At 32.7% G+C, this 24,442-nt stretch overlaps 1 long non-coding RNA gene across 4 annotated transcripts; it reads right to left on the bottom strand.

The window, feature by feature from the left end:
• Positions 1 to 1,432: 1,432 nt before the first annotated feature.
• On the bottom strand, positions 1,433 to 4,997 carry LOC144650955 (uncharacterized). 4 transcript variants are annotated; one of them, XR_013570233.1, is made up of 3 exons: positions 3,998 to 4,997; positions 3,518 to 3,643; positions 1,433 to 2,617 (listed from the first exon to the last, which is right to left on the bottom strand). It is a non-coding gene; the product is annotated as an uncharacterized LOC144650955 (long non-coding RNA). The 4 variants fall into 4 exon arrangements; XR_013570230.1 differs by having other exon boundaries at positions 3,593 to 3,643; XR_013570231.1 differs by having other exon boundaries at positions 1,433 to 2,601; positions 3,593 to 3,643.
• Between the last annotated feature and the right edge of the window lie 19,445 nt (positions 4,998 to 24,442).

Below are 24,442 nucleotides of genomic sequence, written 5' to 3'. Positions count from 1 at the left end.
AGATTGTCGAATATAGTTGGTTAGAGAATTTGCCAACTAGCCGTGTGAAATCTTAGTTTGTTTTCAACTCACTGTGTATAGAACCATTTCATATTCGTTTCGTCTTCGTTTCTCTTGAGCCGCGAACGGAAAACATAAAAACAAAGAAAATTTTCGCTTTGGGAAGAAGTCTTCTTTAGTTAAACCGTTTTCCTGTTAAAAATGTTGGCTCTTTCGCAGTGTGAATTGAATGAGTTTTTTATAGATTGTTTGTGCAACTGCAATAGAAACAAATGCTGAAAATTGATTTGCTATGCCTGGTATAGCTATGTAAATATTTTTATGCACCGTAAAACAACAACAACAACAACAACAACAACAAGAACAGAAAAACAAACAGACACTGGGCGAAAAATGGATTTACTTAGATTTGCACCTTGGGCAAATTTGTAGCAAATTTAGTGTACCATCTTGCCACTTGCTAACATTAAGCATCAAGAAAGCGGCACAGTACTTTGGTAAGCTACTGCATAATTCAGGAAAATAAATTTATGACTGAATCGACGATCGTCATTTACTCAGGCAGTTTGCTCATCAAAAGTAAAATACCAGTTGCAATGGGATCTGACACTATAAATTCAATTACAACAGTAAACCTAGCTACCTAGTCAACAAAATGCTAAATGACCTGATATGCCATTTTGCTACTATCATGAACCACCATTAAGAGAGAGGCTCAGTACTCTGTTTCTTTCTTGTACTTAATTTCACAGCCATGTTTAACACATGTCAGAAGTTATTTTACATGTAAACATAGCAAAGAAAGGAAAAGTAATATTGTGTTCAAACCCCTGATTAAAGTATCCCAATTAAATATTTATTGAGTAGTAGATGCATGTGCGCGCATTGGAATCAAAGACAATTGGCCTTATTTATCATATAGCCGCGAGTGTTTTACTGGAAATTATAGTTCACCACTAAATTTTCTCCGATTCTGATTGGTTTAAATTGAACACGTGACGCGATAGTGCCCGCGCGCCGGAGGGCACTATCAGCCCATAGTGCCCTCCCGAGCGCACTCGTACCTTTTTTTGTAAACAAGCGTGCCTGCAGACAAAAAAACCCAACCAAATTCACTGCATTTAGTGGGTTTCTCGTCTGGTTTTGTTTCGTTTGTCAAATTTCGGCTTTCAATTGAGTTTTTTATCCCCAAAAGTAAAAATAATTCACGATGCTTGTTTTTGTATGTGCGCGCGGAAGAAAATTTAGTGGTGAACAATAAAGACAATAGAGTGTTTCTGTCTCGGAACTATCGGTCTGATAGTTGCCCCTTGGAAATTTGATGTTCTTTAAACTAGCATATTTGCCCTCGAAGCTTCGCTTCTCGGGCTAATATTTGTTTTAAGAACATCAAAATTTTGCCTTCACTACACAACCGAACACACACAAAGACTATGAGGCATGGGCACGTTGGTCAGCCGGGCCCACGATACATTTTATTGACACATCAATAAGATTACAGCAGGATGGATAAAATCATACATAACCTACATGCACCACAGCCGGACACGTAAACCCCAAAAAACCACTGTGGGAAAAATTAGGGACCGTGTACCCCCGACCAATGCTATGGCGCAGCCTTTGGGGTTTTAAGGCTTACACAAACAAAAAAACAATGATATCTGAATAATGAAAGAAAAGATAATCAAAGTACAATATATTCACAAAACGAAATATTTAAAATATGACTTAACGGAGTAAAGTGTAGGCCAAAGAGGCTGACCGTAGAATGTCACAAGTCTCTCAACGAACTCAATTTCAAACACGCTAACCATAAGTCCTCGCGAGCTACGCTCGCACCCAGTTCTCTGGTCCGTGTCGGCAAAATAGTAATTTATGTTAATTAACACTATCACAAATTACATATTTTGCCTTCACTACACAACCGAACACACACAAAGACTATGAGGCATGGGCACGTTGGTCAGCCGGGCCCACGATAGAAAGCAAAAGAAGGGGCTTGAGCACAGGAGACCAAAAAGCTAAGAACTTGAGCCTGCTAACCAGGAAATCGCTAAGGCAAATTATAATAACTATAACTGAAACCTAACAACCATGGCGCTGAACCTCTTTTATAACACAACAATGCAAGCAGGAAAGGCCTAAACAAATACTGGTCTAAATTCTCAGAAAAATAAAACAAAGGACATCAATCAGCTTAAATAAGAACTGTTTTACCGCCCCTTTGTTTGTCAGTGGTAAGATCGCATATAAAACCTACATTCAACAACGAATAACACATAAATCATGAACTGTAAGAACAATGGAAGATCGAAAAAACATATTATAACTAGATTTCGTAAACGTAAACGATGTTATAGACTAGACTGTAGTAAGATGCTTGAGAAGATCCACGTTCAGGCGTTCCTTTCTGATAGAAGACTACTGACTGATAGGAAAGGCAACTCCTTTCTTCACGGCAGTAACGGTAGAGTGTAAGGTAGGCGAGCTGAATCCAGCCATTGTATTTAACACATCAGTAGCAAAAGTTGTCCACTGCTGAAAGCGCACGGTTCGAGACAGCGACCAACCGCGTCTTGGATCTGGGAAGTCATTCAGAAACTGGAAATGAAAATAACTAGGAAAAAACAAAGAGGAAAAACATGAGAGATAATCAAAAGACAGCCAACGAGATCGGCTGCCTGCCAGGAACACTCTAGTAAAAGTTTTGTGCAACCATGCACAACTAAATGTCAGAGGAAAAAAGAAATAACCGCTTTGCCCCCCAGGTAAAATAAAGCTTCAAAAGATGTAAACAATTTCATACCATGTATACCCTCAAGGGTATTAAACAATATTACTCTTCAGTATCTACACGCCTCACAGGCATACCCATCTAGGGTGTAACACCATTCGCCCTCCAGGCAATGCAAATCATAGGAAACTATACAAATTTCATAGGCATGTTTACATGCCAAGGGTATTAATGCACAAAAAACTGGTGCAAGTAAGTAACCACACCCGTGCAGAAAAAACTGCGCTACAATATCTATAGGCCTCTCAAAGGCATACCCATATAGGGTACAACACCATTTGTCCTCCAGGCAATACAAAACTGAAAACCTTTAATAAAAGTTACATAGACTTGTTTACCCCTCAAGAGTATCAATACATGTAAAAAATTACACAAGTAAGTAACCACTGCCCTTTAGACAATATTACACTGCAATTACTATACGTCTGACAGGCAAACCCCTCCAGGTTCTAACAACATTGATAAATAATATAATCTCTGGGTACAAACACTTGCAATAAGCTAAACATCTAGAACAGGAAATATCTTAATTACAAAACTATTGTTTTAAAGAAACCATGCAAGATAATCTTAGGTCTAGGCGCCAAGACTGTACACAAGGGCCTTTACTGGTTCATTTACTCAACTATGCATGAGGTAAACATTACAAACAGGTAACAACTCTGCCCTCCAGGCAAAACTAAACAACAAAAACTATATATATATATATATATATATACATACGATTCACAAGGACATGTATAGCACTCAATTTGTCAATCAAAGGCGGGCAACTAGTGCAAGCAAGCAACCGCTGACCTGTAGGCAATGCCACTCCAGCGTATATACGCCTGCCACAGGCATACCTCTCTAGTGCAGGAAACGTCATACAAAAAGAACTTCACATTTAAGTTAAACAACTTTCTTAGAAACACTTTACATGTTAAGATAGAGAAAATATAACAAAATATCAAAGTAATACACGCATGCAAAAGAACTCTTGAGCACAAAGTGATAACAGCTGTGATCTGTAGCTTGGGTTTAGAAAACAACGAGGAACAAGAAAAAACATTCAAGGGATACCTCAGAATAAAATGGAGCAACGCTAAACAATCAAGAATAATAAATCTAATGCCATTCTGATTTGGCTGCTACAGAAAATAGCTTGTAGCTTCTCCTTCTGTAATGAATAACTAAATAGAGAATTGCAATTAAAAGGATCACCTGGTCAGGCATAAATGTACTAGGTAGACTTTCATAAGGCAATAACAAGAGATCCCTCAACACTGGAAAAACTTCACATGTTTAATAACTTAACATGTTAAAAACACGAGGTGGCCGACAACCAGCTAATCGGTGATGACACCAAACCTGGGAAATGCATTCACAACACTGGAATCGGATCTCAAGAAGCGGTGTAAAAACAGGCGAATCTATGTGGACCCCATAACTCATGACGTCATAAATGATGTAGCCTTCTTTAATCATCAGCCTGGTGTAGAGGTCTCCGATATCTGACCAGATATGAAGAACAATCTGCCTCCAATATCAGAAAAACTGGGGAAAGCTGTACTAGGAGCGAGAGAGCAGTAGATAAGCTATATTATTCTAAAGGCCTTATGGCTAACAGGCTTAATAGGTACGCTATTAAATTTTCTAAACATTGGACCTCCAGAAATTTAGCTTAATGAAATACCCACATGAAAAATGAACTTAAGGTATAAAACGCAAATAAACTCCTAATCTTCTGAGCCTGGCGACATTACAAACCCAGGAGCCACGTGAACACTTCACGGCAAACGCAAGCAAGATAATACAAACTGGATGTCAAGGACAAGTAACAGCAGAGGAAGACATCAATCCGCTTAACGGGAGCAAAAATCAGATGAGTAAACGCGGAACGGTTCCAAGCCAAGTAACAAACGGACTGCATTTCCAGGAGCATCTGGCGTCGTAGCTAGCCAGTAAACGGCGTGAACTTGTAACACCGATGAATCCGGCTTTGTTCCTATCGACAGCACAACAGGAAACTGAAACAAATCAGGAGAAACAGGAGAAAAACACCCATACAAATGATAGACACTTTCTGCGTAACACACGGCAACTGAAGTTGACTATAAAATCAAAGGCAAACATGACATAAATCAAATAAGGAAACACTAGACTGCGACACACTCGTCTGCGAAGAAGGCTGAAACTCCTACCGACAGATGAATCTACGCATTCATTAATTAAAGTGACGAAGAACAAAATGCCTGAACATGAAGGGAAGCGGACAAAAGACTAATGACACAACATAAAACAACAAGCTTATTCGTTTGACGGGAATAAATTGACAAAAGGTAATAAATTCAAGACTGCTACAAATAAAGCACGGAAAAAATTCAAAAACACGGCAATCCAAAAACAACTGAACAAGAACAAAAGGCGCGCAAAAGACATTCCAGAATGGAATCCAGAAAATCATCCTGCAAGAGAAAGACAATTGTCACAAAAAATAAATAAAGCTCGAAAGAATCTTCATGAACTTGAAGGAAAATCAAATCGACGATTGTTAAACTCTGATCCATGCGAGTAAAATTCTGCTCCAAATCGAGCTACGAATAGAGACATTAAGATTATCAACCAGAATTATAAACACTAGAGGAACCGTTGCACCGTAAGAGTAGTAATGTACTACACTCTAAGGCAAAAAATTTTTTGCCTTAGAGATTTAGTACATAACTACTTCCCGTTGTTGGGATCAAATACGGAAAACAAAAATGGAAAACAAAAATGGAAACCAATCCTGAAAACAAACCCTGTAATCAAAACTGTATCAATCCTGAAAACAAACCCTGTAATCAAAACTGAATCCAAGCGTAGCCGTCTCATATGACATAAACTTAAGTTTATGTCATATAGAGACTGATGTTCAAATAAAATTTAAAAATTTTATTTGCTCAATTAGTATAAATAAATATGCTCTTATACCTTTTTCAAAATTTTGGATACAGTGCGTTTAAACAAGCCTTGATATCATAACTGAAATATCAATCTGGAAAACCAAGCGAAGCAGATTTTAATGAGTCCGGCACCGCAGATCGTAAGATCGAGGAGGGGGATGGGACGAATGTTAAAAAATCACAAGGCCTTGGTGGGTAAAAAAAGCTTCGTAAGAAGCTTTTCGGGCCTTGTTTTATGATGTTTTTGAAATTTATTTCAAAAATCACCTTATTTAAAAAATGCTCTTATACTCTTTTTTAAAAATCTTGCATCTTAGTGCGTTTAAAACAAACCTCGTTGACATAATGAAAATCAAAACCTAAGATTATAACCTAGAATAAACAGATGAGTTTGTCTTTAATATCCATAAGGATATGTTTCTATACAGCTATCCGATATGTGTTTTATTGCGCGCTTGTCATATCCAAAGCTGTATACCTTTTCCTCATATTTGTTAACAATTTGTTTATTCTGTCTGGTTATCTTATTTTCATTTACTAATGTGAGTTCTTTAAAATCGCCCTTAACCATCTTAATCATATTTGTGTGATTTAGTATTTGTGAATTTTCATGATTAAGGGAAAAACCTTTAATAACACATTTCTGTTTATTATCGCCATATATGAAACTGTAGTTTTTAGGGCCACCGCTTACGAAGGTACCTTTTATAACATCACCGTCTAACTCATCTGTTAAATCGCCTAGCATATCGCCTGTTTCTATTGTCTTACCATTCTGGGATTCGATATACACAATACTATCTGTATCAAAATATAATACCTGTTTATCTAAATAGTCTAGTTTTTCATATAACATTAGTCGAGCTGAGCAAGTTGTAAAGCATGCAATGTATATATTCGTATTATAGCTGTTATCAACGAACTGATTTTTGTAAGTGTAGCTCATTTGAACCATTTCTTCATTTATGAAATTCATGTTTAAATTATCTATTGTGTCGTCGAGAAGTACTTGATAAAATTCATTTATGTCAGTTACGTATTTACATTGATTCATGTTATTTCGTTGCCCAAATTTTCCCCAAAGACTGTTTAAACACATCTTTGCAATGGCTCGTAAGCCTGAATTTTCATGTAATTTACCTAATTCAATGTCTAAATTCGTTTTGACTTTATTTCTGAATGTCATTTCTTCTTTGTCATTTTTAAAATTGTATTTTGTTGATTCAAGTTTTAGCTTCATGAATTTTTTTATATAACCTTTGAATAAATCATCGGATGAGTTCTCAAAATGCCAAACCTCATATATTTTTATAATTTTATAGCCTTTTTCAATGGCCTTATTGACCTCATCTGTTGTCCATGTACCAATAAATGCTCGTTCATTTTCACTATGTTGGCATCTTTCTTGTTGTTTTGATTTACCACATGATATACACAGAGGGAACATTAGCTTTTCAGCCTTTTCACATTTGATTCTCTGAGGTAGAACAGCATGGTATAATTCTCTTGGAGCTAAAATTTTACATTTTATGAATCCATACCATTTTGTATCGTATTTTTCTGGTGATATTATTTTTTTAGGATGACCAATGGGATATTTTTTATAGAACTGAACACTCGGATACAAAGAGCAAAAATCCACATATTTACCACATTCACCTTCTTTGAATTTATACAATAGTTTGGTAGCATTTGTCCGTCCACCATAGAAAGCATCTCTTGGGTTTAATTGGCCAACCACTTCTCTATTCCAATCATTTTTATAATATTTTTGAAAACTTTTGTCATTTTTCAACTTGCATTCCCACATCTCAATGAGGCTGTAACCAGCAGATGTTATTTTGTTATTTTTAGCTTGTGTTTTATTATATAAAGTACCCATATCACATTGGTTTTTATTGTTGATAACATCAGGCTTGTAACAATCTGGGCATCCATGCCAGAAGCAACCTTGGAATTCATAAACAGTATTTGTAGATTCACAAAAACCATCTACTTTTAATTTGTTATTGAGACAATTGATAACTTTTTCACCCCCTTCCAAGGCATGTTGAATTTTAATTTTATTTTTCTTACTTATGTAATCAAGCCATGCAATACTGACTGCACTATGGTTTTCTGTTTGAACAACATTATCAACCACAGCTATGGTTTTTTTTGGCATATAATTCCCTCTATAAATAGCCATACAAACACCGGCTATTGTAATGTATTTTAGTGGATCGATATTTTCTTGATTCATGAAATCTTGCCTGAATTTTAACATACATCTTCTTAATATATCAACATCTGACCTACAGTATTCAATTATTTCTTTTTTGAAATCGAAAACATAATTTTCCTTTACACGTTCATCATACCATTGTAAAAATTTTTGTCTATCGTGGGTTTTCATTTGATTATACCCATAATGCTTTTTAGAAGGTATTTCTCCTATATAGTTTTGATTACAAATTTTGTTGAAATAATGTGGGAAATATCCTTTTTTCAGCTCATCTAAGCCAAACGTTTTTGGAAACGATGATAAGGGTTGTTGAATAAAATTTAAACTGTCGATTATTTTGATTCTTAATTGTGAAATTTCCATCATCATAATTTTTGCACCATTGTAAATACAGTAAGGTTTAAAACCATTATCAATACACCATTTAAGAATAAAATGGGAGTCGTACCCTTTGGAATTGTGAGCCAGAAGTGTGTATCCTTTATATTTTTCATTAAGAATACCACTACAAAAACTATTAATATCATTGAAGATTGATTCATTACCATTGAAATCATGGCCGATAGCTAAATTAACTTCATGTGTTCCAGTGTTTTGTGTACATTCGAAATCGAAAAATAAATATTTTTTATTATACGTTCTACATGAGTAGCAATAATCTTTTCGTTTTATGTTTTTATTTAATCTGCAAGGATTTTTGTTATCTTTGATGCAATTTCCACCCTTACACTTGATCTTTTTCATGAAACATTTATGTTTGCTTTCACAATAGCTATTACAATTATTACACATTTTGTAACCACATTTATGTATTTTAATATATGGTTTTAGGATGATTTGATTGCATTTTAAACATTTTGCTACACTGATACACACTGAATCATCATCATCTTTTTTCGATCGATTTCTTGTATGGTTTTTAAAGCAACTTTTACCATGAAAAACACGATTGCAGTGTTTACAGGTAACGTCTTTACCATTGCATTTATTACCGTCTGGGAAATATTTAAAGCAAGAAAGGCATTTTTGGGGGCATTTATGTTTATCACGTCTTGTATAAGCTTTTTTGCAACTATGACAGTAATATGCTACATTTAGAAAAGCTGTCATTGATTTTATGACATCAAAATGATTCCGTGTTTTGTATAAATAAATTTTGTTAATTTTACCATTATTAGCTGTATATATGATTTCATTAAACTGCTCAGAATCGATAATGTTAATCTCAATATCTAAATGTGATGCAAAGCTATTTACATCTTCTAAAGAATTTCCATAATCGTTAATTTCAACATTAGCATTATTATGAAGTTCTTTGGCTTGAATTTCTTGTAGTTTTCTGCTTTTATTGAACCCATCTTTCAACTGAGTTGTGGTGTAATTCTCAGGGTGTAAATTAGCATAAGCTGTTACAATGGCCCTAGCAAGGCATATTGAGTCGGTGTTTTTTATGGTGATAATACATTGCTTTCTATTCACTGTTTGTATTGATAAATATAATCTTCCTTTACCACTGGGTATTTTGACAGATTGAATAATTATTATGCAATTTTCTAAATCTATCTCTTTATATTCTAAAGTATTGATTATGTCTAAGAGTTGATTTAACTTGAAATCAAAAATTTTTATCATTTTTGTTGATATAGGATTATTTAATTCATCATTTAAAATTACCAATCTGAGTCTGTCATTACCTTTTAACTGTCTTTTCTTTATTGCCATTTCAACCATTTTTTCAAAAACACTAAAAATTTCATTTTTATTGCTTATAGCATTTTTACGTACATTTATTTTGAACTCATTAGTGTAAGCATTGAATTTTTTATTTTCGGTATTTCCAATTTCAGTTATTTTAAATAGAGGCTGGTCATTGGATGTTGTATCATAAATGCTGTCATCGAAATTAAATTCATTTGTGAGTTTAGTTCTTGAAATTGGATTTTGACTGCTAATCAGCTTCTTGTGTTGTTGTTTAATTTTGTTCATCATCTGTTTAAAGTGAGCTTCTCTAATTGAATTTTCCATTTGACTGAGTTGTGCATCACGTATTATACTGTCGTTTTTGTCCCGTATAGCCTTATCCAAAGTCTTATCGTTTCGATATTTATGTACTTTGTTAATCACTGCTTGTCTGGTACTCTTTTTCACCAAATCCATCCATGAAAAACCCATTTTTTTAGCATCAGCTAGGTAATCATTGGATAATTGTTTGATAAAGCTTATTGTTTTAGTTTTTGGTTTGGGTTTGGGTTTGTTTGTTGGTTTCTTTATTGGTTGAACTATTGGTTTGTTTTGGGGTTTTGGTTTGGTTACGAGTTTGGGTTCAGCCTTTGTGATGCTATCAATCAACACTAAATTACCAATACTGTTATTATTTTTGTCACCATTTTCATTTACAACGACTTTATCATCAGGAATTTCGTTATAAAATGTTCTAAATATAAAGTCTTTCACTAATATCTTTTTCTTGAGATTATAAGGGTTATCATAGTCTTTTTCTGCGATATATATATAAGGATATTCATCTTTATCAATACCCGGTTTAACTACTTTCATTTTTGGAATATTGAGTATATCTCCATCCGAAGTAGCACCAAGAGTGTTATCAACACTATTTATAAAAAATTGTTTATTGTTATGATTAATGGTATTTTGGTCCATATTATAATTAGAGATATTATTTTTAATAGCGTTTTTAGATGTGAGTACTGATGAGATCACATCTTGAGTTTTTAGCGGGATTTTAAAATTTTTTTTTTCCATTTTTTATACTATATGAAATTATTATTTCTTTAAGTGTCTTATAGTAAAATTATTTTTTTTTATTTTTTTAATTTCATGTTTTTGAATAACTAGATATATTTATATATTTAGTCATTGTTAAAGTGCATGAAAGTGTTTTATTGTGTATTGTTATTATCAATTATTTCAAATCTATCATCATCTTCTATTGCTTTGATAACAGCATTTTTGATATGTTTTTTTGACTTCAAATGTACCCATTTAGCTGCTAATGAACTATCGTAATTACATATATCGCATTTCCATCGTTTATTTAACATATACTTAGTCTTTGAATTTTTGATAGCGTTTATTCTATCAGCGTCGTTATCATACTTTAAATTTCTTCCCATTTTCTCTTATTATACTATAAATGATATTTCTTTATATCTTTTACTATAAATATATTGTGCGTTTAAAAATAACCAGTAATAAAATATTATTGGTTGTCATCAACAACAATAACAGTATCATATCAATACTGTGTAACCAGCCTTATAGCCTTCTTCAATATATGTTACATAACTTGTCTTTATATATGTGACTGTTATAGTGCGTTTAGATATAAACAGATAATTATTTTCTTTAATATATATATAGAATGACTGATATAACATTAAATATCAAACACCTTTTAGAATCTGATCAAAGCTCGAATGATATAGCCTTCATTAATAAAATGTATTGTATTCAGAGCATCCTTAAAACAAATATTTGTATTATTAAAATGCTATCTTCAGACCTTAACAGCAGATCTGAAATATCAAATGAACACAAAAATCATGTACGTTTAGAGTGTATACCTGAAGACCAGAAACGACGACGTGGAAGACCTCGTAAGGATCAACATTAAATACATAATTATTCAGTTTACGGTTTTAGACATAAGTTATAAATGATTAATGACTAAACCATTGACCGAAAAAACCTGCTGACGCGTCAGCAGGTATTTTAATCTGGTGTGATTTCTATTGACCAATCATATTTCAACAAGTAAAAAGTTTACTCAAAAAGTTTACTCAAAAAGTTTACTCAAAAGGTTTACTCTAAAATTTACTGCCAAAACAGCTGTGCCGTGAAGTTATGTGTGTTATATATATAATGGTTTGTAATTCTGAAATCCACGATGAATTAAAAATTTTAAAAGAACCTATATGCCCTTTATGCGATCAACTATTGATAGAAGGTAACAAGGATGCTGAGCCATGCTGTAGTAAGCAGGATATGTCAAATCAAAACGGTATAAATGTTTGTATTAATTGCGGTTTGGTTCATGGTTCTATTTATTACAATGAGTTCATTGATTTTTACAAGAACAGAAATAAGATATGGCGTAAAAGCATCTATAATCGTAAATACCACATTGAGAATGTTTTAAACGATTTATGTATTAAAAATGGAGTTCAATTGTCTCATGATAATCGCGATAAAATTTATAAAATATTTCATGAGATTGATAGTATTCTTCCATCTATAAATAAACTCCGAAGACGAATGATAAGCACTAAATATATCCTCAGGCAGTTATTTAAATTGCTTGATCTTCCTTTTGAGTTTATAAAGGTTTCAAAATCGATAAAAACGCTTGAATTTTATAATCGATATTGGGCAAATATTTTAGCATTAAAATCGTCCCAGATCGCACGGATTATTTGGTAAATTTATCATCATACTTGAGCAGATACCGATCGATTATTGGACCGGTATCGCATATATAATCGTCAATGCTTTTCATTGTATTTAGGATGCTAGACGGATTATAATCGCCACTTCTCATAGCGCCTTTAATAGAGTTCAAAAGGTGTTGATAGCTTTGGTAAGCATATATGGAGTTATGAATTTTTAGTTCGAGATTCTTATGTATCATCAAAGCCTGAATCAATAATGAAATTGTTGATATTGTGATCAAAGCAATACCACCAGTCGCTATAGAGGAGGCGAATCCGCTTGATGCAAATATGATAGACAATGAATTCCCTAATAATTTCCATTTTTTGAAACGTTTAACAGCCTGCTTGTAAGCCCAACATTTTCGATGATATGTTTGATAATAAGCTTTCAATTCTATAATTTGGTCTTCAGTCAGTTCGCTTGATATATGGTTCCATGTAAATATGCATTTTCGATGTTTAGTCATATATATTAGTTATATATGATTTTTTTGTTTTATCATTTTGTCATTTTAGCATTGCGCTTGTTCTTTATTGTGTAATACAGCTTCCTAATGTTTTGAATTAATCTCTCAATAGAATCAATAATATTGCTAACCAATTTCACTGTTTTCATATAAGTGAATTAGATTAAATCGATTTATTCAAAGAATACATCGTATGTTTTATCTGAAAATTGAATTTTATGATAGATGGGCCCATTTATCGGGTATATATTTTTACTAAAACCGATTCTTTGTACAAAGTAATCTGAAGAAATTTTAATGCTAGATGTATTGATATTAAACCCAGAAAATGTTTGATCAATACTCATAACATTATTGCAAACAGCGATTCTAAATTGATCCTGTATCTTTGTATACCAGAGATTCATATATTTACCTATATAACCATCTCTAATTTGCTCTGTATATGAATCTAGATCATAATCGAGGAATAGCTTATTATGCTCCACTTTAACCCACGGAAAACTAAAGCTATCACCATCGATAAATTCAATTTTAATCCTTTTATTATCACTGGGCTTATAGTCATATTTAAATCCCATATAAAAAGTCCAGTTATCAGCGTGAGTGATATTTGTATTTAAATTAATTTTAAAAACACCAAAAAAACCATTCTTCGGATCAAAATCTGCTAACAATTTTGTGGGATTAAAGACAAGATTATCATTTAATCCAGACAATACAGCTCCGTTGCTATCTGACATGATGAAATTTGATGGATCTAATAAATCAAAAAAGTATTCAAACACCTCATTATAATAACTTTTGGGTTGGAGTGATAATATTTTTGTTTCAAGATAGGCCTTAAGATTATCATTGAAGCTATTCAGTTGTTTATAATTGACGGCTTGGCTATCACTATTTCCCTCTAAAACGCCATAAATAGCTTTATTATCCATATTGATGGCTGTGTTGAAATTAATTTGGTCATTAGCTATATAATATATTTGATCATAAATACTTGGTTCGACATTGGATTGATGGCCAGATATACCATAAACAGTAAAATATGTTTGTAGTTTTTGATCATAAGAGCTTCCAGGCATATTTTTCATGACTATATCAATATATAGGTAATTATTCCCAATGTTTTGACTTTTTGTGAATTGACTTATTAACCTGATATACTTTTGTGTTTTAAACGTTTTTCTGCTAACGTTATGAATAGTTTCTATGGATGATGTGCCATATATTTCCAAACTGTCAGGGTCAATATCATCACTAACCCACATAATCTCAAGAACAGCAGTATATTGATCATTGGTCAATAAATACAGATTTAGTCCAATTCTTGAACTGTAATAGCCTTTAGAATTGTCAAGCAATAATTTCATGTCAACAACCTTTTTATTTACCTTATGTGGTGAATTTTGAAAGGTTACAACATTCCCCAATTCGACATCATCTTCTTGACTCACTTGTGCATTGGGATCATCCATTATATATTTGAATTTATTTTCACCATTAGCTGATTGAACATGACTTTCACCAACATAATCAAGCATGTATTTTTTGTTTACAGCGTCTGTATCATTGCTTGGGTCTTTTAGATGTGTTATATTATACCCACCCATATCGAGATTTGCCTGCATCATGTTACTACCGTGAATATTGAGCCTATTTTGTATGTTTTGAGCTAAACCATTACCAACAACCTTCGTTAAAAAAGTACTGTCGGCATATATTTTGGAAGCCTTGCTCTGAAGGGTATTAGCTAAAATAGCACCTGTTTTCTTCGTTAGAAAAGTATTGTCGGCATATGTTTTATCGGCTTTAAGCGCGTCTCTGGAGTCAATATATTCTTTATTCATTACGTTTGACATATTGCTGTATCCTTGATCAAAATTCGGAACATTTATTATGCTGTTAAACGTTTGTTCGTTATTGATACTAAGATCGGCTTTATTTTGTATTTTACTATCTATTTTTTGTTCAAGGTTGGTGTCCATTAAATCAACGTATTCTTTCGATACTAGACTTGTTTTTTGGTACAATCCGTCATAGTACGGTGCACTGTTGTTTATCGTTGCTTGGTTGGCATCGAAATCGTTTCCAGCAACATCTTTTGTCAAACAATTCAATTTAAGATATCCTTTGTTGACACCTGAAGACAAATCAAGAGCATACGAATCGTAATCGGCGTCGATGGCTACATCGGATTGAGTCTTTAACCTGAATATCTTTTTGTTATCCATATCGAAATCAGCTCCCAGTTGTTTAAAACCAATTGCAGGTTTTGCACTTTGAGAATATTTGGTATGCATAAAATCATTTTCGTCATTAATGTAACCCATTTTATGTTAATATGTTAGATTAAATCTTCTCATCGAAATTTTTTGTTATGAATTTACGTGGTTTATCAATATATAAAAAGCTGAATGGGTCTTTAGTTGCTTGCTCGTATAGCTCTTTTGGAATACTGTTTTCACGGCATATCAGTGCCCTCTCATTAGCACTTGGGAATTCGTAAATACAGAAATGCGAACAGTTAAGTCTTATGTCTTTTTTCGTTTTAAAATAGCTTTGAGACAAATATATCACGCTACAGTTTTTATGTCTCCCTTGTATAAAATAATCGATTAATGGTTTTTGATTTTTATCACAAACATAATCGTCAAATATCACGAGCTTTTGATTATCATCATTTAGTTTAGAAACAGGAATTATTTGGTCGTTACTAGCTTCAATAATGTTATAACCAGCTTCATCGCTTATTGGTTGGAACACATTGATAAGATTCTGGTATTTAGACTGATCTAAATTTTTTGCATATAAATATATTTTATCGAAATATAATAAATTGTAAATCATATGCATTAAAGTATTAGTCTTTCCCATATTACTCGGAGCACAAAGTAGCATACGAAAACATTGATTTGGCATGAAATCGTATACTTGTTTAAAGTTCGAGACTATATCGTCTTCAGTGTCATAATTTGGTATTTTCATATTATATATATCAGTTATATAATATGAAAGACGCCTGAAAGACTGATGAAAGACCGATGAAAGACTTCTGGAAGACCGATGAAAGACTGATGAAAGACTTCTGGAAGACTGATGAAAGACTGATAATAATCTACACTAATATATATAAATGAGTCTATTAGCTTGGCAAAAAATTGCTGATCAAAAAGAAGAAGTTGAAAATCAAATCAAGAATATTAATAATCAAATAATGTCTTCAAAATTGGCAGATGAATTAGGCCAAATCAAATTCACAAAAATGTTTAAACCAGTAACATCTCGTCTCGATACACAAATTGAAGCAACTAAAAAGTTGAATAATAAAGGGTTAAAAGAGCTTGACCCTCTTCCAGAATTTCCAATTGATGAAGATGAGGATGAAGATGAAATGCCAAATTATCCACCCCCGACACCCATTGATGAAGCTCAAACAGAAGATGAATATGAAATGCCCGATTTTGATCCACCGCCACCCATTGATGAAGCTCAAACAGAAGATGAAGATGAAATGCCCGATTTTGATCCACCACCCTCAATAGAACAGAAGAGAAAAAAATGGGACACAAGTGCTAATCAAAAGGAGTTAGATCGTCAAAGGGAATCTCTCGCCGAAGAAAGGCGTCAGGTTAGTGTTTTATTAGGCAAACTGAAGAAAAGTGGTAAAAATATGATCAAATCTGGTAAATACAAAGGAAAATCATATAATGACCTGTTGGAAATAGATGAAGATTTTACAAACCAAATTGATAGAATTGAAAACCAGTTGTTATTAACTAAGCATAAAATACAACGTATGGAGTACAAACGGGTTCCTTTCTCAGCTTCGGATTTACAGGAAAAATCAAAAAAATTGAAAAAGACCCCCAAAAAAACTAAATATAAAAAAAAACCAACTATAGAGGAATCATTATTTGATAAGATAGATGCTATGAGAAGGGACACAGCGCCTGATTCTGATAGAGAAGACGATGAATGGGAAGGTGGCGGTCTAGCCCATAATTATAAGGCTATTTATTACAGAGACCCTGAAAAACTTATTGAAAAACTGGATGTAATTTGCGGAAGCATTAACGCTGGAAATTCAAGTAATGAAGTAAGAAATCAAGGTGTTACAATATTGGACGAACTGTTAAGAGTGAAAAGAATTACAAAGCGTCTATATGAAAAAATTTATAACAATTATTTTATCTAATTTAAATATATATAATGGAGAAACATTTGATACTTAGTTCATTTAGGGCAAAAAGACAAGCCAATAATTATAATCAGAAAGCACATGATTTTACAATTTATCTTGACCAGCCTTTATTCCTTGATCCAAATAAAAATTATGAGATGGCACTAGACGAAATAATCAGTATGACGTATAGCTGGTATAATATTTCGGCTTCATTCACCAATAATAAGATTAGATATCGAAAAACAACAGGTAGTGATACAAGTTTTAAAAATGTTGAATTTCCTAATGGCATGTATTCATATAGTGATATTGATACTTTTTTAAAAAATACAACTGGTAAAGATGGCGATGATTATCCATTTTTAGTTACGTTTGATTTATCATTATTTAGAACAATAATAACCATACAGCCAAATTATGAATTAGATCTATCTGTATCAGACTTTAATATGATACTGGGTTTTGATAAGAAAATTTTAACTTCAGGTAGTAATATAAGTGACAAAATACCTGATTTAACAAGGAGCGTTGATATGATATGTATTCATTGCGATTTGACTAAAAGATCCTTGACAGATGAATCAAGAGACGTTTTATTTTGTTTTAGTATTATAGCACAAGGAATTCGTAGGTCATTTCCTTTCACTCTTGAACCGAGAAGATTGAAATTTTCTCCAATTAATAAAAATAGCATTGATTCAATTCGAATATATATAACCGATTCGTATAATCGTCCCATTGATTTAAATGAAATCGATACGGCGTTTCATATCGTTATCAAAGAGGTGAATTAATCTAAACTAATAATATAAAATGAATCGAGTATACGAATGGTCAAAATTTTATAACCCTAAAAAAGGTTTATATCAATATCGCCATAAAGGATCAGGTTTAATAACTAATGATTTATCAAATATCGGACAATATGCTAAAAAAATGATAAAAGATATCAATAAATCACCAATAATCAAAGCACAAAAGAAAAGTTTAAAAACCGTGTTAAATAGAAGTGAAAAAGCTGGGGATCTTATTTTAAAACGATTAGCACAATTGAAGTAAATTATATAATCTAATAATATAAATGAGTTTCAGAAGCATAGAAAATGTTGAAAAAGTTGATTATCTCCGATTCAATCTGCAAACACCTATTATTCGACCTGCAAATGGGCTATATCAGGAAAAAACAGGGTATATATTCAATATGACTGATAGGTCTAGTTGGTTTGATTGGTATAATGGGTATTTTATCGTGAAATATAAACTTGAGAAAAAGGCTGATGGATCGAACATTGCGGTCAATGCTCTAGAAACACCTGCGCTAACGTCAACGATAAATGATAGTACCAGTATTATAAATCACATTATGATAACTTCAGGAGGTAAAAAACCTTACGATGGTAATGACTTGCATAAAATCTGTTTCATAAAAGGATTGCTTGAATTCTCTGATGACTATAGTCGTACAGTAGCTACCAATTTCAATTGGTATCTCGACGATAGAGCTGTATTAGCGGGCAATTTAACAACAGCCCCAAAAGTAGGAGCAATTAAAAGAGCTGAATTGTGTTCACAATCAAAAGACGTATACGCAATAATTCCGTTAAATAGGTTTTCAATTTTTCAAGAACTCCGCGATAAAATGATACCACCTATGCAAATCGAACTAAACATAACACTAAATGATGATAGAGAATTTATTTATAGAGTTGATGGGGATGAAACACGGTATGTTGTTCTAGATTTTCAGTTATGGTTACCACGTTTGAACTTTACATCAGCAGGACAAAAATTAGTGAATAGTAGTTTTTTAACAGCAACAAAATGGACATATTTAAGAGAATTTATTAAACATTCATCGCCAACAAATGCTATTTCCGGAATATATCAAATTACACCAGCTATTAAAAATGCAAAACATGTTTTTGTATATCTACAAAGAAACAAGTCAAATAATGAATTAGAAAATCCCTTTATTTTTGATACTTTTAAAATAAATGCGGGTGATAATGCATGTACACTATCTACCTGTCGATTGCAACTTGGAAATTCATATTTTACTCCAGAACTAGAGTATGATTGTGATTTTAAACCAAGATTATATAATGACATTCAAGAATATGCATTTAGAACCAACGACTACAATACAGGAACTCAGTTAAATTTACAAAATTATTCTGAATTATTTCCTGTTATCTATTTCGATTTAAGAAATCATAAGGAATCGGTTACCGATGATCCAAAACAGTTATTGTTTCATTACAGATTGAATGTACAAGCTACTGACGATTACATGATATACGCTGTAGTTCTTTATGAAGAAAAAATTGTAATTGACAAAATTGGGAATGAACTTATTTTTATGTAATATTTAATCTAACACTATTATATATAGAGCAAGACTATGAGCACAAAATATATTTCAACATATATTCCTTTAACAGAAGGCCAAATGAAAAAGCTAGCCAGAGCAATCAAAAATTCAAGTGAAGTGAGTTTATTGATTGATAAGCATCAGATCAAAAAGAAGGGTAATACTGAGTTATACCTTACAGAAAGACAAATAACACGGTATAATAAACTAAAAAGTAAGGGTAAAGGGATTACATTGAGTTTATCTAAAACACAAATAAGTAAAATGCGAAAGGTGATTGGAAAAGGAATACAAGTCACTCCTGATAAAGGAGGGTCCGGTATGCAAATAGAATACCCTTATTATCCATCACCAAACATTAGGAAACAAAGATCAAAAAACGGTGGTAAAATCAAACTACCGACTAAAAGAGATGCATTATCTTATAGGAGTCCTCCAATTATTGGTTCGTGGGCTGAATATGATAAATTTCTTAAAGGCGGATTGGTGCTTCCAAAAAAAAAAAGATCTTAAAACCAAAAAGAAAGTAAGAAAGCCAACATTCCATAAGAATATACCGATGAGTAATTTTGATCTAATAAAATGGTGCAGATATTTAAGCATCCCAATCAGTGATGTTTTGTCAAGGAATGAAAGAGTACCACATAACCATAGACAAGCATTATTTATTTACAATCTTGAACCATCTTATATGAGCGGTAGCCATTGGGTTGCAACTTATGTAAAAGATAAGGTAATCAATTATTTTGATAGTTTTGGTATGAATCCATTTCAAGAAATAGTCGATCACGCAAAAAAAGAAGAATTTAACATTGATACATCAAAACAATCAGATACAGAATATAAATACAACCACATGCGGATACTTCTCTTTATACTTTCTCAACGAAATGAATAAGGGGAATTCGTATTATAATTTATTAGAAGTGTTTGACATATATGACACAATGAATAATGAAAAATTCATTCAACATTATTTCAAAAATATGTAACGTAATATATATACAATGACTAAATCGTATTGTGTACGTGAAAAAATAAAAACTAATTCAGTTCCTAATTCTGAAAAATATATGAGAACAAAAAACAATCGTTTAATACTCAAATCGAAATGCGTTTCTTGTGGTATTACTAAAACCCGTTTTGTTAGTGAGAAAAAAGGGGGTAAAATAGGTGAAACGATTAACAAAAAGGTCGGCGAAAAGATTCCAGGGTTTCAACAGGCTCAAGACTTAGCATCGGCTATCATGGGTGCTACCGGAGGCGATAAAGATTTGCTTAAACGTTACTGGTCGGGCAATATCGCTAAAGGGGCTTTTAATAAGAAGAATGGTTTATTCTCAAAGAAATTCTGGACATCTCCAAGTGAACACCAAGATCCTTCATGCTCTGGTACTATTTGGGATAAGAAATCTAAAAAATGGCGAAACACATACTGTGATTAAATATCTAATGTATATATATATATATATATATGTGTAAGTCATACTGTGTTTCATGTAAAAAGAATACTGAGTCAATGAATTCTAAAAAAGTCAAAGCAAAGAATGGCCGTCTTATGGAAAAATCAAATTGTTATATTTGCGGTAAAAAGAAGAGTAAATTCATAAAAAGTCATAGTGGTGGAGCTCTTGCAAGACGAAAAGGCCCTTCTACTGTTGATAAAATAGCCTATGTAGCATCTAATTTCATAACTCCATCACCTAGCTTTGCTTCAATGGCAAGACTTTTAGCAGGGCAAGCTCTCAAAGGTGTAAAAGACAATGTTGATTACTACAGAAAGGGAGAAGGTATCGATATCCATAAAGCTATTCTGAAAGTAGCACCCAAAAAGGGTTTTGTTATTCCAGGGCATAAATATACCGGACCTGGAAATCCTCTTGAAAAACAGGTAAAATGGGATCCAAAAACAGGTAAAATACTAAAAATATATGAGCAACCAACTGGCAAAACAGACGCTGTTAGCATGCAACATGATGTAGATTATTCTGTATGTACTGACAAACCATCAAAAGATCAGGTTAAATGCAAAAACGAAGCTGATAAAAAGATGGTAAAAGCCCTTGATGCTATCCCATGGAAGGACAGACAATGGGGTCATGCTATTGCAAGGAACACTATTGCTACCAAGGCTAAAGTAGGTATGGGTGTAAAACAAAAGAAGACAAAAAACGGAAAACGGCGTTGAGTAAAAATGATTGGTCTCAACAATTAGCCGATGAGTTACATAAACCAATCAGACGAAAATTTAAAACTAGAAAAGTAATATCAAATGGAATTGACGACATATGGTCTGCTGATTTAGTTTTTATGGATAAACTTTCAAAATGGAATAAAGGTTATAAATATCTATTGACTATAATTGACGTATTCAGTAAATTTGCTTGGGCTATACAATTGAAAGATAAGAAAGGTACATCAATAACTAACGCATTCAACAATATTGTCATTAATGACAAACGTAAACCTGAATTTCTCTGGGTCGATCAGGGATCTGAATTTTATAACAAAACATTCAAGGAATGGCTAAAGAAAAATGATATTAAGATGTATTCCACTTTTAATGAAGGTAAAGCTGTTGTTATTGAGAGATTTAATAGAACTTTGAAAAATAAAATGTACAAACAGTTTACTATTCAAGGTAACACACAGTATCTTGAAATGCTACCCATACTGGTAAAAGAATACAATAATACAAAACACAGTTCAATAAAGATGACACCAACAGAAGCTTCAAAGGAAAAGAATCAAGGAATTGTATATCTTAACCTATACGGTGATATGGAGCCATTATCAGCAAAACCCAAATTTAAGGTTGGTGATAAGGTCCGAATATCTAAATATAAACGAAAGGTGTTCGACAAAGGCTATACTCCTAATTGGTCAGAAGAGATATTCATCGTTGATAAGATCCAATACACTAATCCAATAACTTATAAATTAAAAGATTTGAATATTGAAGAAATACAAGGTAGCTTTTACGAGTCCGAACTATTGAAAGCAAAACAAGAAGTATTTCGTATTGATAAAGTAATTCGGCGGAACTATAAGAAGAAACAAGCTTTAGTGAAGTGGAAAGGTTATAGTGATGAATTTAATAGTTGGATACCAATCAAGGATTTACAACATATTTAAACAATTTTTAATTTTATTTATGGAGTATATGTTAAGAGTGCCTTAAAATCAATTATCAAGTATTACACATGCAAATAAAAATATTAAGTATAATATTTTTATAAATCAGTATTTGATTACAAAAAATATTTTAGGACATACATTCAATTTAGAGGAACTGTAAATTATATAATGTATATATATAAGTATGGATTTAGAAACAGAAACAGAAAAAAAGGAGAGATGGCGAAAATGTATTTTTCACACAACACTAGCTGAAATAAGAGAAAGAGAACAGATTTATAAAGAATATTACGAGCTAATGGAACGTATTAAGAAGCGAGAAAAAGAGGATGAAGAAAGAGATGAAAAAGAAGGTTGAAAAAAACGGAAAATTCAGTAATGAAATCAAAGCAAGTTTAAACGCACTATAAAAGAGATATAAAAAATAATGTATAATAAATATTATAATGACATCAAATTACATCAAAGAAAAATTCGTTGAGATGATGAATATCATAGAAAAACATTGCATTAAAGACAATACACTTTTCTTACAATTAAGTGAAAAGGAACAATCAAATAGATTAGTTAACATTTGTACTGATCTCGGTATTATATCAAATATGATCCTACATAAAAACATGTTCAAAAATCTGATAAAAATACAAAAATATTATATTGAAAATGTAATATAAGACGTTCATTTTAAACGCACTAGAATCCAACTTGATAAAAGGAATAATTAAACGCACTAAGATGCAAGATTTTTAAAAAAGAGTATAAGAGCATTTTTTAAATAAGGTGATTTTTGAAATAAATTTCAAAAACATCATAAAACAAGGCCCGAAAAGCTTCTTACGAAGCTTTTTTACCCACCAAGGCCTTGTGATTTTTTAACATTCGTCCCATCCCCCTCCTCGATCTTACGATCTGCGGTGCCGGACTCATTAAAATCTGCTTCGCTTGGTTTTCCAGATTGATATTTCAGTTATGATATCAAGGCTTGTTTAAACGCACTGTATCCAAAATTTTGAAAAAGGTATAAGAGCATATTTATTTATACTAATTGAGCAAATAAAATTTTTAAATTTTATTTGAACATCAGTCTCTATATGACATAAACTTAAGTTTATGTCATATGAGACGGCTACGCTTGGATTCAGTTTTGATTACAGGGTTTGTTTTCAGGATTGATACAGTTTTGATTACAGGGTTTGTTTTCAGGATTGGTTTCCATTTTTGTTTTCCATTTTTGTTTTCCGTATTTGATCCCAACAACGGGAAGTAGTTATGTACTAAATCTCTAAGGCAAAAAATTTTTTGCCTTAGAGTGTAGTACATTACTACTCGTAAGCGAGGACAGAACACACTCCAGTTACCGGGATTACCGCAAAATTACCGTCGCACTCCAGAAGTTGATATGTGGGAAAACATTTGGGAACGAACACGAGCAAATAAGATAGGCAACTGTGAAGCTGAAATTCAGCGGAACGGTTTTGTAGTGTAGACCAGTGTGACAAGACTCCTTCACTACTAACTATGACTGAACTGAGGGCGAAGAACGCTTCGTTGATCTTGGTGCTCTCCGCTGCTTCGACATCGCGCACAAGATCGTGGTGTATCAATTCCAAGACTGTCTGCCAACCATGGGATGAATTATCTGCAAAGAAGAAATATTAAAAATATAACTTAACGGAGTAAAGTGTAGGCCAAAGAGGCTGACCGTAGAATGTCACAAGTCTCTCAACGAACTCAATTTCAAACACGCTAACCATAAGTCCTCGCGAGCTACGCTCGCACCCAGTTCTCTGGTCCGTGTCGGCAAAATAGTAATTTATGTTAATTAACACTATCACAAATTACATTTTCCGTGGGGCAACTATCAGTCGATAGTTCCTCGACAGAAAC

This window comes from Oculina patagonica, chromosome 4 (genome assembly GCF_052425735.1).
Source record: "Oculina patagonica isolate OP01 chromosome 4, crgOcupat, whole genome shotgun sequence".
NCBI lineage: Eukaryota > Metazoa > Cnidaria > Anthozoa > Scleractinia > Oculinidae > Oculina > Oculina patagonica.
The sequence above is the reverse complement of the archived record's forward strand: the minus strand, read 5'-3'. Positions and strand labels throughout refer to the sequence as shown.